Source organism: Cherax quadricarinatus, chromosome 41 (genome assembly GCF_038502225.1).
Source record: "Cherax quadricarinatus isolate ZL_2023a chromosome 41, ASM3850222v1, whole genome shotgun sequence".
Classification (NCBI taxonomy): Eukaryota; Metazoa; Arthropoda; class Malacostraca; order Decapoda; family Parastacidae; genus Cherax; species Cherax quadricarinatus.
In genome coordinates, this window is record NC_091332.1 from 12,411,029 (window position 1) to 12,427,859 (window position 16,831).

A 16,831-nucleotide genomic window follows, 5' to 3' on the forward strand; every position below is an offset into this window, starting at 1 on the left:
ACTAACCTCGGGACGTATCGGGGACATATAACATGTAAGATAAGATAAGATTTCGTTCGGATTTTTAACCCCGGAGGGTTAGCCACCCAGGATAACCCAAGAAAGTCAGTGCGTCATCGAGGACTGTCTAACTTATTTCCATTGGGGTCCTTAATCTTGTCCCCCAGGATGCGACCCACACTAGTCGACTAACACCCAGGTACCTATTTGCTGCTAGGTGAACAGGACAACAGGTGTAAGGAAACGTGTCGAAATGTTTCCACCCGCCGGGAATCGAACCCGGGCCCTAAATGTATGAAGCGGGAGCTTTAGCCACCAGGCCACCGGGCCACCTCACTAGACAACTTCCCGTAGTTTGATTGGTAGCGCACCCATCTCACACATTGAGGTCCAAGGGTCGATCCCCGGTACGGGTGGAAACATTAGGATGCGTTTTCCTTAAGATACCTGTTGTCTGTGTTCTCTTATCAGTAAAATAGGTACCTGAGTGTTAGTCGACTGGTGTAGGTCGCATCCTTGGACAAAATTTACCTAATTTGCCCGATATGCTCTGCATAACAAGGAGCTTTCTATGTAGTGGTATGCCATTGATACACAAATAACCCGCACATAAAAGAGAGAAGCTTACGACGACGTTTCGGTCCAAGTCGGACCGAAACGTCGTCGTAAGCTTCTCTCTTTTATGTGTGGGTTATTTGTGTATCGTTCCAGTCACGGTATTGTGCCTGTTTTTGTTATTTATGCCATTGATGTCAGCTAGGCCTGTATACCTTGTACATGTGCTTATAGAAATAAAGATATTATTATTATTATTATTATTATTATTATTATTATTATCATTATTATTATTATTATTATTATTATTATTATTATTATTACTATTGATGTCAGCTAGGTCTATATACCTTGTACATGTACTTGTAGAAATAAAGATTATTATTATTATTATTTGGAGGGTTCTTCCCGGGCACGGGAAAGCAGGGTTCCACACGGTGTCAGGGTCAATGGCTCTAACACCCCCAACAAGACAGAGAAGATAAATTTAATATTGTATAATAATGGTAAGTTTATTTAGGTACACTCCTCCTTGATTCGCCAGTACACTCCCGACCCGGGTCTTTTCCAGATACACATAATATGTGCAATTATAATAAATAGTGTAAATTACCTTGGATAGTTAGTTTAATATGTTTATTATGCACCCCATACCCATCCTGTGGGCGGTAGTCAAAAGATTACAGAGGTACATAATGGGTCCAGGGACTGGGCCTCAAAGTTTTGATAGCTGAGCAAGTTACAGAGGTAATGAATTCACAATTTACAAAGGTAATGAACTCACAATTTACAAAGGTAATGAACTCCAGGTAGGTCTAGTCACAGTCATGACAAGTTACAAAGGTATTTACAGATTACAGAGGTACACAATGGGTCCAGGGACCGGGCTCCAAAGTTTTGATGGCTGAACTAGGTACAAGGTAATGAACTCACAAGTTACAAAGGTATTGAACTCACAAGTTACAAAGGTAATGAATACTGTAAGAATGGTTACTTACGTTTATACATGGCTGCAATCATGAACAAATTTTAGAGTAATGAGCAATTCACACTTCCACACCCGGTCACAACTGTAGTGAGTTATTGGTGCAAATGTTGATTGCTGAGTCTCTCTCTCTCTCTCTCACACACACACACACACACACACACACACACACACACACACACACACACACACACACACACACACACACACACACACATACAAATTCATACACACACACACATAAACACACACACACACACAAACACACACACACACACACACATAAACACACACACACACACACACACACACACACACACACACACACATAAACACACACACACACACACACACACATAAACACACACACACAAATGTAGTTCCCATTTTCAAAAAAGGAGACAGAAAAGAGGCACTAAACTATAGACCTGTGTCATTGACGTGTATAGTATGCAAAATTATGGAGAAGATTATCAGGAGGAGAGTGGTGGAGCACCTGGAACGGAACAGGAGTATAAATGCCAACCAGCACGGATTCACGGAAGGCAAATCCTGTGTCACAAACCTTCTGGAGTTTTATGATAAAATAACAGAAGTAAGACAAGAGAGAGAGGGGTGGGTTGATTGCATCTTCTTGGACTGCAAGAAGGCCTTTGACACAGTTCCTCACAAGAGATTAGTGCAGAAGCTAGAGCATCAGGCGCATATAACAGGAAGGGCACTGCAATGGATCAGAGAATACCTGACAGGGAGGCAACAACGAGTCATGGTACGTAATGATGTATCACAGTGGGCACCTGTGACGAGCGGGGTCCCACAGGGGTCGGTCCTAGGACCAGTGCTATTTTTGGTATATGTGAACGACATGACGGAAGGGTTAGACTCAGAAGTGTCCCTGTTTGCAGATGATGTGAAGTTAATGAGGAGAATTAAATCTGATGAGGACCAGGCAGGACTTCAAAGAGACCTGGACAGACTGGACACCTGGTCCAGCAAATGGCTTCTCGAATTTAATCCTGCCAAATGCAAAGTCATGAAGATAGGGGAAGGGCACAGAAGACCACAGACAGAGTATAGGCTAGGTGGCCAAAGACTGCAAACCTCACTCAAGGAGAAAGATCTTGGGGTGAGTATAACACCGAGCATGTCTCCGGAAGCACACATCAATCAGATAACTGCTGCAGCATATGGGCGCCTGGCAAACCTGAGAACAGCATTCCGACACCTTAGTAAGGAATCATTCAAGACACTGTACACCGTGTATGTCAGGCCCATACTGGAGTATGCAGCACCTGTTTGGAACCCGCACTTGATAAAGCACGTCAAGAAACTAGAGAAAGTACAAAGGTTTGCAACAAGGTTAGTTCCAGAGCTAAGGGGAATGTCCTATGAAGAAAGATTAAGGGAAATCGGCCTGACGACACTGGAGGACAGGAGGGTCAGGGGAGACATGATAACGACATATAAAATACTGCGTGGAATAGACAAGGTGGACAAGGACAGGATGTTCCAGGGAGGGGACACAGAAACAAGAGGCCACAATTGGAAGTTGAAGACACAAATGAGTCAGAGAGATAGTAGGAAGTATTTCTTCAGTCATAGAGTTGTAAGGCAGTGGAATAGCCTAGAAAATGACGTAGTGGAGGCAGGAACCATACACAGTTTTAAGACGAGGTTTGATAAAGCTCATGGAGCGGGGAGAGAGAGGGTCTAGTAGCAACCGGTGAAGAGGCGGGGCCAGGAGCTAGGACTCGACCCCTGCAACCACAAATAGGTGAGTACAAATAGGTGAGTACACACACACACATAAACACACACATAAACACACACACACACACACACACAAAGCCAAAGACTGCAAACCTCACTCAAGGAGAAAGATCTTGGGGTGAGTATAACACCGAGCATGTCTCCGGAAGCACACATCAATCAGATAACTGCTGCAGCATATGGGCGCCTGGCAAACCTGAGAACAGCATTCCGATACCTTAGTAAGGAATCATTCAAGACACTGTACACCGTGTATGTCAGGCCCATACTGGAGTATGCAGCACCTGTTTGGAACCCGCACTTGATAAAGCACGTCAAGAAACTAGAGAAAGTACAAAGGTTTGCAACAAGGTTAGTTCCAGAGCTAAGGGGAATGTCCTATGAAGAAAGATTAAGGGAAATCGGCCTGACGACACTGGAGGACAGGAGGGTCAGGGGAGACATGATAACGACATATAAAATACTGCGTGGAATAGACAAGGTGGACAAGGACAGGATGTTCCAGGGAGGGGACACAGAAACAAGAGGCCACAATTGGAAGTTGAAGACACAAATGAGTCAGAGAGATAGTAGGAAGTATTTCTTCAGTCATAGAGTTGTAAGGCAGTGGAATAGCCTAGAAAATGACGTAGTGGAGGCAGGAACCATACACAGTTTTAAGACGAGGTTTGATAAAGCTCATGGAGCGGGGAGAGAGAGGGCCTAGTAGCAACCGGTGAAGAGGCGGGGCCAGGAGCTAGGACTCGACCCCTGCAACCACAAATAGGTGAGTACAAATAGGTGAGTACACACACACACACACACACACACACACACACACACACACACACACACACACACACACACACACACACACACACACACACACACACACACACACGCACATATGTGGTAATGCTTTATTTACAGCTAGCAAAGTCAGGGTATTTCTCCAGAATGGTCTGTAATATACCACTGTGGATAAAATACTTAGCCATTTCTTGAACACTTCTGAGTGAGTTGTTTCTAAATTCATTAATTTTATCGCACTCCAGTACATAATGACGCAGGGTGTGACAATAATCCATCTGGCAAAGTTTACATTTCGTTTGGTCTACATCTGGTGGTGGTGATTTAACCTGCCAAAGATACTTGTAACCCAGCCAGAGCCAGGATAACCCCAGAAAAGTTTATTCTCATAAAAAAAAGTAAATTATATAAATTTTGCGAGAAACCTATAGTATATAAAGTATTTCCGGCTGACTTAAACCAAAGATACGTATTACTATAAAATATATAGGGTTGTGGAGTTGTTCATTATTATATTTATTATAATTAAAAAGAAACTCCAAACCATGGAGTTGTTCAAGCTGGTGAGTTTAGTACAAGGTTCTGAAAGGTAGGATGGATTTTTTTTTTTTTTTGTATAGTATCTGGTTACATCTTACGAGCAAAAAATATTTGGTTGGTAATATTATCTAATTATGTACAGTATATGTCAAAATTAATATTTGAATTCGTAGGATAAAAACTTTGATAAGGATTAAATCGAGTCAATAGCTAAATTAAAAATTTGGGATATGATTAAATAAAGGCATGGGATACATTTTGTAATTAATAGCATAATAAAATGGGCCAATATGTACTTAATTTTCATGTCAGAATCCCTTTAACATTGTGCAATATCCTTAACATATCATAACCATAACACAGGAAACAGCTTCTATTGTGCAGACCTTTATTATGAACATATTATTATTAATGATGCAGTAAACCAGCAGCCCAGTACCAGGCTGCTGGTTTACTCCACTCACCACTATTACTCAATATGTATATATTTCACCACTTTCTGTATGTGGTATCATATGCTTTTGCCCTCAAGGGTAATGTTGAGTATCATTATTTATTAAAGGTTAGGACAGGTTAGGTTGGTTACATTAGTTTTTTTTTTTTTTACATTTCTACAAATAAAAAAAAAGTATCTTATCAGTTTCATCAATTTCTACATCAGTTTTGGACGATTTACCATAAAGTAATACTGAAGTGGGATCCGAGGATGAAGTGTATATTTACTGTAAAATGTAATAACTTACTAGTAATTAAAGAAGTCTCCTGTTAAAGAATTTACTTTAGGGGATTACAAAGAATTGCACTACTGCATTGCTATAGTGCACAATACTTGTTTTAATTTTGATTTGAATTGTTAATTTTTTTTAATTCATCTGATGAGTTATTCCACATTTTTGTTTCCTTAATTTGTATAAAATTTCTGTAGATGTTCCAACAAACCTAAGAGATACCAGAGCTATTTGAACATAGGGGTTACAATAAACTTGCCGCTTAGATGGCTAGTTTATTGCACACCCTGTGGTCTGACTAGTTAATGCATTATACACCCTTTACATTATTATGAGAAATGTAAAAATAAACTGTATACAGTACCTGTATTTTAATCTCCAGATATTGAAGTTGGTCTGAGATTGAGCCTAGAATATGAAGTATAAATAGTATTATTATTATAATCAAAAGTAAACACTAAACCCACAAGGGTCATACAGAATGAAGTATAGATAGTCACTCATTATATATGCCTCTGAAGAAGTGAAAGATGCACAGAATTTTTCAAAATACTGGATAATCTTTCCTTTTTTTATTGTTGCAGCCCTTGAGGGAAATTCCTTGCCAGCTGAATCATGAGGAAAGCTGAATAATAAGAGTGCCAGGTGATACCTGGAGTTTACCTGGAGAGGGTTTTGGGGGTCAGTGCACCTGCGGCCCAGTCTGAGACCAGGTCTCATGGTGGATCAGGGTCTGATCAACCAGGCAGTTACTGCTGGCCACAGATAGGCAAGTTATCTTATATAATTTTTATAATCATTATTCTTTTACACAAATATTGTGAAAGAAAACTTTTATTTGTATAGCTGTAAACTACTTACTTGTCTATTCAGTTATAAATATATCTTTTAATGGAATTTACTAAAAGTGGAGCAAAGGTATTCAATGAAGTTTTTACTGTGTACTGGAGTAAAACTTGGAGGAAAGTAAACTAGCAGTTTTATGTAATATTTACATTTAATGTTTGCAAAGATAATGTGAAGTTTAAGTGAAACAGTGACGTTGGATCACTTTAAGTTTAATTCATGTACAAGTCCGCCATCACAAATCCAGCAGTCAGACATCCGGTTCCATTAGTTATTCGGCACTAATTTCGGCTAGCATAATTTCAAATTTCCAAGTTCGCTTTATTACGCTAATATCAACACTATGGCTTATTTGCCTATCACAATTGATCTTATATGACATAATAAACAATATAAATAACATAAAAACATGTTAAATACTCCAGAATGAATAATACAGTGAAACCTCAAAAATCGAACGTATCACATATCGAACGTTTCGAAAATAGGACCATTTTTTCGGACAAACTGTGTCCCTATTATCGAACACGCCCCTATTTTCGGACCACCGGGTACGGGACATGTCCGCGGGCTCGCTTTGTCCACATCCCCACGCAGGCGCCGTGAGCAGTCTAGCTTTGTTTATGCTTGAGTGAACACTAACCTGCACTCTCATTCACACTTTTTACGATTATTTCGTTGTGTTTAGTGCTTGTGGGACTGTGAAATAAGCTGCCATGGGCCCAAAGAAACTTGCTAGTGGTACCCCTGTGGTAAAGAAAGTGAGAAACACCATAGATGTGAAGAAGGAAATAATACAGAAGTATGAGAGTGGTGTGAGACTTGTTGAGCTTGCCAGGATGTACGGGAAAAAACAAGTCGACCATCGGTTCTATCCTGGCAAAGAAAGAACAAATCAAGGAAGCTGATGTTGCAAAAGGTGTTAATATGCTAACCAAAAAAAGACCACAAATAGTTGAAGAGGTTGAGAAGTTGTTGCTGGTGTGGATCAAGGATAAAGAGATTGAAGGTGATAGTGTTTCAGAGACGATTATTTGCGAAAAGGCAAGGAAGTTGCATGCCGATCTGGTACAGAAAACTCCTGGAACCAGTGCTGATAGTGAATTTAAGGCCAGCAGAGGCTGGTTTGACAGATTTAAGAAGCATAGTGGCATACACAATGTTGTAAGACATGGTGAGGCAACCAGTTCAGACAAACAGGCGGCTGAGAAGTTTGTACAGGAGTTTAAGGGGTACATAGACAGTAAAGAATTCAAACCTGAACAAGTGAAACAAGCCATCTTTGTAACAAGTTCAGTGACAGAACCATGTCCCATTTTAGGGAAATGTTGAAATTAAGACACATGTGCAACATCTGGGTATCTTTATTGTAGACGTTTTGCCATCCAGTGGCTTTATCAATACAAATTCCAGGACATAACTTGAAGATAGTAGAACTATGTACAGAAAATGAGGTAATCAGTCCCTCAACCTAGGAGTAGGTGCGAAGAGCACCGTAGTCGTGGAGATTCTGAAGCAGAAGCAAGGCGCCTGACACTTATATACTAACATCAGGTGGAAATGGGACGGGTAGCAGACGAGGGCATAGTCACTGGTAGGCGGGATTCCCCAGTGGAAGTAGGTCCTACCCAAAGAGATGGGTTAGTTGTAGTAGTAGTTGTCGTAGTCGTGAAGGTTATGTACATATCCTCAGAATCAAGATTCCGTGATGTTCCAGTGTCTGACAAGTTGTACAAGAATGGTATACAATACCGACAAGATGAAACTAAGACACATGTGCAACATCTGGGTATCTTTATTGTAGACGTTTCGCCATCCAGTGGCTTTATCAATACAAATTCCAGGACATAACTTGAAGATAGTAGAACTGTGTACAGAAGATGAGGTGATCAGTCCCTCAATCTAGGAGTAGGTGTGAAGAGCACCGTAGTCGTGGAGATTCTGAAGCAGAAGCAAGGCGCCTGACGCTTATATACTAACGTCAGGTGGAAATGGGACGGGTAGCAGATGAGGGCATAATCACTGGTAGGCGGGATTTTCCAGTGGAAGTAGGTCCTACCCAAAGAGATGGGTTAGTTGTAGTAGTAGTTGTCGTAGTCGTGAAGGTTATGTACATGTCCTCAGAATCAAGATTCCATGATGTTGCAGTGTCTGACAAGTTGTATAAGAATGGTATACAATACCGACAAGATGAAATTAAGACACATGTGCAACATCTGGGAAATGTTAAAGAGGCGCCAGAAACAGAGGACTGTGGACAGTTATTTTGTGAGACAGGGGTCCAGTGACTCTCAAGCTGGTCCTAGTGGCATTAAAAGACAGAGAAGGGAAGTAACCCCAGAGAGGGCTTTACCTGAAGTCCTCATGGAGGGGGATTCTCCTTCCAAACACTAACCCCAACTCCCTCTCTCCTCCTCTCTATCTTCCATATGCCATCACCAATCTTCACTAAAGGTAAGTAAAAATGTTATTTTATATGTATTACTATACATAATTAGAAACTATAGTATTTGTTGTATGTAAAACTGTAATTAGTCTCTCTAAAATGTATTTTTTGTGTGAATATTTTTGGGTTTCTGGAACGGATTAATTGTATTTCCATTATTTCTTATGGGAAATATTGCTTTGAATTTCAGACTTTTCGAATTTAGAACTAGATCCTGGAATGGATTAAGTTCGATTTTTGAGGTTCCACTGTATATTTGACATAATACCGAGCAGTTCGACGGAGGTATGAAGAGGATGTGGGATACAAGTACCATTCTCCTATCCCTGTCTTGGGGGCTTATATTAGAGAAAACGGAGTATAGCATAGGGCTAACTGTGATATACACTCATAGTGCACCATAAAACTGAAACAAAAAAGCTATTTTCTCGACATAGATTATCATACATAGCAACATATGTGTGAAGAACCTAGGATAACCCAAAAAAGTCAGACAAAGTGACTTATTTCTAGTACCTGGTTTGGGCTTACCATATATGATTTTTAGTAAATAATTTTTTTTCTCAGTTGTTTGTTGGGCTGTCTTATTGAAACTTGGGCAATGTATGATGGAAAGATGCTTCTTAACGTACACCAAAAATGAAAGAAATTGGACCATAAATAACGGAGTTAATTTCTCAGACATAAGCTGCCCCTTAGCAGTATATTTTCATATGGTTTTTATGGTTGTATTCTTGTTTTATTTGATAGAATGGAAGATATATTACGGAAATAGATGTGATTTTGATTGGTTTCACAACAAAAAGTAGCTTGAAATTGAGCTCAAAGTAGTGGAAATGTTCAATTTTTGCCAATGTTCAATGAACTTTCTTGTGTAAGGAAAGTTGGTTAACTTTATTAAGTGTATTCTAACCTAATCACTCTGTATCTGGCAAACTCAATAATCTGGCACACTACAGGTCCCAATGATGCCGGATTTGTCATGGCAGACCTGTATCACTCACTATAAATTTGGGGTGCTGGTTACTCACAATTCCTCATCTAACATTTATAAATGACGTGCATTTGTCTGGGTTTTGCAGGCACCTCTCACACTGTTGAACGTTTTATGCAAGTGAAAAACTGCTCACTGCAATTTTATGAAGAACCAAACCCCTTATGCCAATAAAGGGTTGGCCTTCATGGATGCTTGAGGATCCAACTGTCACACAGCTAACATCACCATCATTGACTACTTGGTAAGTGCTTACTCATCACATCCACACATGAAAAATCCAGAAAGATTTATGTTTTAGAGGAAATAGAAATGAAAAGCATTATTGGCTCATCTCTGTTGAGGTGTAGTCTCAATAAACATATTGTAACTTAGTTTAGAAGAGAGAGAGAGAGAAATATATCAGCATGAAAGTGAGATGGCATTCACATGGGTCAAGTTACAGTTTATATGTAAGTTGTGTGCCTCATGGTAAGGGGAATGGGGCTGTTGAATAAATAGCCATAGGTAACTGTGCTGTGTTGAAATGCATCAATTTTCTTTTAGGTTAGTAGAGCTTGAATGTTTTTGATCAAATTTGAAATTAATGGCTTTGTGGTTTGATTATGGTAGGTTAATTAAGTATAAAGTGATTATTAGAGTACAAATGCCCCACCGTGTGAATTTTGCAGGATACGAACAGTCACTCGATCTATTTTTTGCTTCTGGATACGAACAAAATTTCAGGATGCGAACTTCCCCCTCAAGGGAGGTTCCTTGGTGAGGGGCTCTTGATCAAGGGAATTGGATCTGTGCTCCACTTCCCTAAATTAACAATAATAATAATTCCTAGGTAGTAGGTTGGTAGACAGCAACCGCCCAGGGAGGTACTACCGTCCTGCCAAGTGAGTGTAAAATGGAAACCTGTAATTGTTTTACATGATGGTAGGATTGCTGGTGTCTTTTTTCTGTCTCATAAGCATGCAAGATTTCAGGTACGTCTTGCTACTTCTACTTACACTTAGGTCACACCACACATACATGTACAAGCATATACAGTGGACCCTCGACTAACAATGACATCGTTTAACATTAAATCCGACTAGCGATACATTTTAACGCAAAAATTTTGCCTCGACTAGCGCTAAAAAACTCGACCAACACGATTCGTTCCATTCGAGACGCGTCCACTTGTGGCCAGTGTTTACAAGTCAGCCAACCACCGCAGTCCCATCCAAACATACAATCGGAACATTTCATATTATCACAGCGTTTTTAGTGATTGCACCTCAAAATAAGTCACCATGAGCCCCAAGAAAGCTTCTAGTGCCAACCCTACAGCAAAAAGGGTGAGAATTACTATGGATATGAAGAAAGAGATCATTGCTAAGTATGAAAGTGGAGTGCGTGTCTCTGAGCTGGCCAGGTTGTACACAAAACCCCAATCAACCATCGCTACTATTGTGGCCAAGAAAACGGCAATCAAGGAAGCTGTTCTTGCCAAAGGTGCAACTATGTTTTCGAAACTGAGATCGCAAGTGATAGAAGATGTTGAGAGACTGTTATTGGTGTGGATAAACGAAAAACAGATAGCAGGAGATAGCATCTCTCAAGCGATCATATGTGAAAAGGCTAGGAAGTTGCATGACGATTTAACCCTTTGACTGTTTTCGACGTATAAATACGTCTTACGAGCCAATGTTTCTGACGTATATATACTCAATAATTCTAGCAGCTTCAAATCAAGTGGGAGAAAGCTGGTAGGCCCACATGTGAGAGAATGGGTCTGTGTGGTCAGTGTGCACCACATAAAAAAAATCCTGCAGCACACATTGCATAATGAGAAAAAAAACTGATCGTTTTTTTGGAATAAAACGCCGACTTTGAGGTGTATTTTCGTATAGTATTTATCGTTGTATTCGCGTTCTCATAGTCTTAGGTGATAAAATGGAAAACATATTACAGAAATAGAGATGATTTTCATTACTTTGACGATGAAAACGACCTTGAAACTGAGCTCAAAATAGCGGAAATGTTCGATTTTTACCAATGTTCAGGAGTAAATAAATCACACCACACGTCCAATACACGTCAACTGGGGAGTCTAATATTCTTTCACTAGTGCACTGATACTATTTATACCATTTTTACAATAATGCAGTAGTCAGCATAACAGTAAATTTTGTATTTTTTTGTATGAATAAAAAATCAAAATAGAAAGCAATAATAATATAAGAGGGGCCTAGAGATGTGACTAATGAACAGAGCATATGTTATTTTAGTGCCACGAATGTCTACCTTGTTTATTCTAGACCCTATTTTGAAATTAGCATCTTTTTTAGTTTGTGTGAAATTGGCCAAATTGCCAATTTCTGACCACCATATTGGGTAGTCCAAATTAGTAAATGGGAGGTTTCTTGTACTCAGCTGATAGATAAAATGGAGTTCTAAAGAAATAGCTATGAGTTTGGTCAACTGGAACAATGGAATTGGCTTAAAATAGGGCTCAAAGTCGGCGAAATCGCCAATTCACATATGTCGCCGAGACCGCTAACTTCGCGGGAGCATAATTCCACGAGTTTTCGACCAAATTTCGAACTTTTGGTGTCATTACCATCGGGAAAAGATTCTCTATCATTTCATAAGAAAAAATAATTTTTTTTTTTTTCAAAAATTGAGCGACATAGAATGACAGTTTCAGAAAGGGGCCTGAAACAGTCAAAGGGTTAATTAAAATGCCTGCAACTAGTGGTGATGTGAGTGAATTTAAGGCCAGCAAAGGTTGGTTTGAGAGATTTAAGAATCGTAGTGGCATACATAGTGTGATAAGGCATGGTGAGGCTGCCAGTTCGGACCAAAAAGCAGCTGAAAAATATGTGCAGGAATTCAAGGAGTACATAGACAGTGAAGAAATGGAAACTGAACAAGTGTTTAATTGTGACACTGACAATGTTGTGAAACACTTTAGGAATGTCATAAAGGAACGGGAGGTACAGGCCTCTATGGACAGATATGTTGTGCAACAGAGGTCCAGTGACTCTCAAGCTGGCCCTAGTGGCATTAAAAGAAGAAGGGAAGTAACCCCGGAAAAGGACTTGACACCTCAAGTTCTAACGGAAGGGGATTCCCCTTCTAAACACTAACACCATCCACACTCTCCCCTCCTCCCATCCCATCAATCTTCACCAGATCTTCAATATAGGTAAGTGTCATGTAATTGTACATGTCTTCTTCAGTTTGTGTGTATTAAAATTAATATTTCCTGTGGTAAAATTTTTTTTTTAATACTTTTGGGTGTCTTGCACGGATTAATTTGATTTCCATTATTTCTTATGGGGAAATTAACTCAACTAACGATAATTTCGATTAACGATGAGCTCTCAGGAACGGATTAATATCGTTGGTCGAGGGTCCACTGTATATACACACCCCTCTGGGTTTTCTTCTATTTTTTTCTAGTTCTTGTTTATTTCCTCTTATCTCCATGGGGAAGTGGAACAGAATTCTTCCTCCGTAAGCCTTGCGTGTTGTAAGAGGCAACTAAATTGCCAGGAGCAAGAGGCTAGTAACCCCTTCTCCTTTATAAATTACTAAATTTTAAAAGAGAAACTTCCGTTTTTCTTTTTGGGCCACCCTGCCTCGGTGGGATACGGCCGGCTTGTTGAAAGAAGAAGAATAATAATATTTTTTATTATTATAATACGTACGTACTACTAATAATAATACGCTGCAGCAGGCCTGTTGGCCCATACTAGGCAGGTCCTTCACAATCCATCCCACTAACAGAATATTTGCCCAACTCAATTTTCAATGCTACCAAAGCAATAAGCTTTGATAATTCTATTTACTCATGTGCAGGTCCCATTCACATCCAACTCCTCTCACTCATGTATTTATCCAACACAAATTTGAAACTACCCAAGGTTTTAGCCTCAAGAACCATACTAGGCAGATTGTTCCACTCATCAATGTAAGAAAGGAGGAACACTGCAGCAGGCCTGTTGGCCCATACTTGGCAGGGCCTTCACAAATTCAGCCCACTAACAGAATAAACGCTACCCAAGCAATGAGCTTTAATAATCCTATTTACTCACGTGCAAGTCCCACTCAAATCCAACCCCTCTTGCTCATGTATTTATCCAACCTAAATTTGAAACTTCGATAGAACCTTGGGTAGCTTTAAAAAGAGAATGGACAAATATATGAGTGGGAGGGGCTGGGTATGATTGGTGTCGTGGGTACATAATAACACTGCAGTAGGCCTGTTGGCCCATACTAGGCAGGTCCTTCACAAATCCAACCCACGAACAGAATAAACGTACCCAAGCAATAAGCGTAGACAGTTCTATTTACTCATCTTGACTGTGTGCTAATGGAGTTACAGGAAGCTGATATTGAAGAAATGCTGAACATTGAAAATGATGCACCTGTTGTGCATTCCTTGATTGATGGTGAAATTAGATGAATTGTGATATATATATATATATATATATATATATATATATATATATATATATATATATATATATATATATATATATATATATATATATATATATATATATATATATATATATATATATATATATATATATATATATATATATATATATATATATATATATATATATATATATATATATATATATATATATATATATATATATATATATATATATATATATATATATATATATATATGTAAGCCGTAGAGTTGATAGCTCAAATCATAGGGCTTCACAAAGCTGGAACGGATTAATGCCATTTTAATTAATTTAAATGAGGAAAATTGACTCAGCATATGAACAAATCGGGATACGAACAAGGTCATGGAACGGGTTAAATTTGAAAGCTGAGGTTCCACTGTATTTGAAAATGTTTTCCTTGTATGCTTGCAGTGAAAGTAATTTATGTACAGGAAGGCCCCGCTTTACGGCGTTTCACTTTATGGCGTTCTGCTAATACGGTCATTTCAAATTATGACCAAAACTCGCTATACGGCTCCCCCCACCTGACTTTCTAATACAGTCACCGCGCCCCACCTTGTTTGTTTACATTCTTCGTGAGCTCAGTAAGCACTAAGTCTCCATTTTGTCTGGAAACTCCAAAATTTCAAATGTTTTTAAAAGTTATTTCATATTTTATATATACTCTGATAATTATACTTATGTATACCTGTACTTAAATAAACTTACATACTGTGCTGGCATGCAGGTACACATTAAAATCAGTAAGAGTGTCTTATGTCTCCAGACATCATATTAGTAATGATAATAATAATCATCGAGTCTCATTTAAATGTCGTATATTACGTTAAATACACATTTTCATTAATCCATCTATGATATTTTTTCAAAATTATGTAATAAACACGATACATAACATAAAAAGATGATAAATACACCCCACAATAGAATAAATAAACATAAATATGAGATGTGGTAGCAGACGACTTGCACAAGTGACGCCATATTAGAAATGCTAATAATAATAATAATAATCACCGAGTCTCATTAAATGTTGTATATTACGTTAATATACACATTTTCATTAATCCATCCATGATATTTTTTTCAAAATTATATAATAAACACGATACATAACATAAAAAGATGATAAATACTCCCTACAATAGAATAAATAAACATAAATATGAGATGTGGTAGCCAGATAACTTGTACAAGTGATGCCAAGAATAACATTTTCTCTAATCTAACGTAAGAGAAAATGTGTTACTGGGGGTAACTGTAGAAAATTATTCCTTTTGTATGTATGTAAGTAAGTTTATTCAGGTATACACAAATACAGTTACATAGATTATCATACATAACAACATATGTGTAGAGAACCTAGGATAACCCAAAAAAATCAGAGTGACTTATTTCCATTGCCTTCACTCAGAGCATCATTTCTTCTCAAAATGATGTTACATGAGAATGGGAGTGTTCTTCTTTATTTATTCTACCGTATCAATGTAGAGACAACCTGTACACAATGTAACTTGTACACAAACCAGACGTGTACACTTCGTTTACAAAACTTACCTTCGTCTGGTTTGTTTACATAACTCTGCGCCTGTCCTCTCTCATGCACTCATTCTTTCTCTCTCTCTCATTTATTCGTTTTATCTCATTTACTTACTCCTGACCCTACATTAAGACTACAAATATTTTAAGGTAAGTAATGAGTGAACTGTATATACATTTTATCACTCTGGGATGCTTAAATGTAATAGAATATTATGTGTAGGTGGGTTGGCCTGGTATGGTAGCCCGGCTGACTACCATACATACCACACTTGATTTTTTACAATAAATACTACTCATCTCACCCTATATTTTAAGGTAAGTAATGAGTGAACTGTATATACATTTTATCGCTCTGGGATGCTTAAATATCATAGAATTGTATGTGTGGGTGGGGTGGCCTGGTATGGTAGCCTGGCTGACTACCATACATACCACACTTGATTTCTTACAATAAATACTACTTGTCTCACCCTAGATTAAGACTATAAATATTTTAAGGTAAGTAATGAGTGCACTATGTGTGTATTGTACTTTTTTATTGTTTTTTGATGCCTGGTTCTATTGCTAACTTAATATATGTTAGTGTAAACTTGTTATCTAGTGTTTGCATGCATTTGTAAGTGGAAAAAAAGGGTGTTCCACTTTACGGCGGTTTCCGCTTTACGGCGGTAGCCTGGAACCTAACCAGCCATATAAGTGGGGCCTTCCTGTATCTGTTAGTTTGATTTGAATGTTGACAATGGTTGTGAAAATGATAATGAAGTTTACTTCCAGAAAAAGCTTAAAATAGTTACAAATAATAAGTAAAATGGGGTAAAATTTATTGATTATACAGAGCATTTCGGGCATGTTAAAACTATGATTTACCATTAAAACTTGAACCCAGTGATAAAATGAAAACCAAAACAAAACAAAACAAATAAAAAAGTAAGGTTTAAATTGCTTGAAAGTTAAGTTTTATACATATCAATATGAAGAAATAGAAGACTAAATTGGAGTCAGTTTTTTGTTAAATTAGGAATTAGGTGGCTGAAAAAAGGTGGTGATAAAAATGAATGAGCATGAATGCTAATTAGGTCTAGTAACAGGTTACAAGCATTCATAGCAAAAATCACATGAGGTTTAGGAAGTGTTCTTTAAAAAGAGTTTTCAAGCAGTGGGCAGGAAGAG

General features: G+C 38.3%; 1 long non-coding RNA gene across 1 annotated transcript; it reads left to right on the top strand.

Moving 5' to 3' along the window:
* Positions 1–988: 988 nt before the first annotated feature.
* Positions 989–9,891, top strand: LOC138853813 (uncharacterized). Its single transcript, XR_011392978.1, has 3 exons — positions 989–1,061; positions 5,952–6,136; positions 9,742–9,891. It is a non-coding gene; the product is annotated as an uncharacterized lncRNA (long non-coding RNA).
* Positions 9,892–16,831: the final 6,940 nt, after the last annotated feature.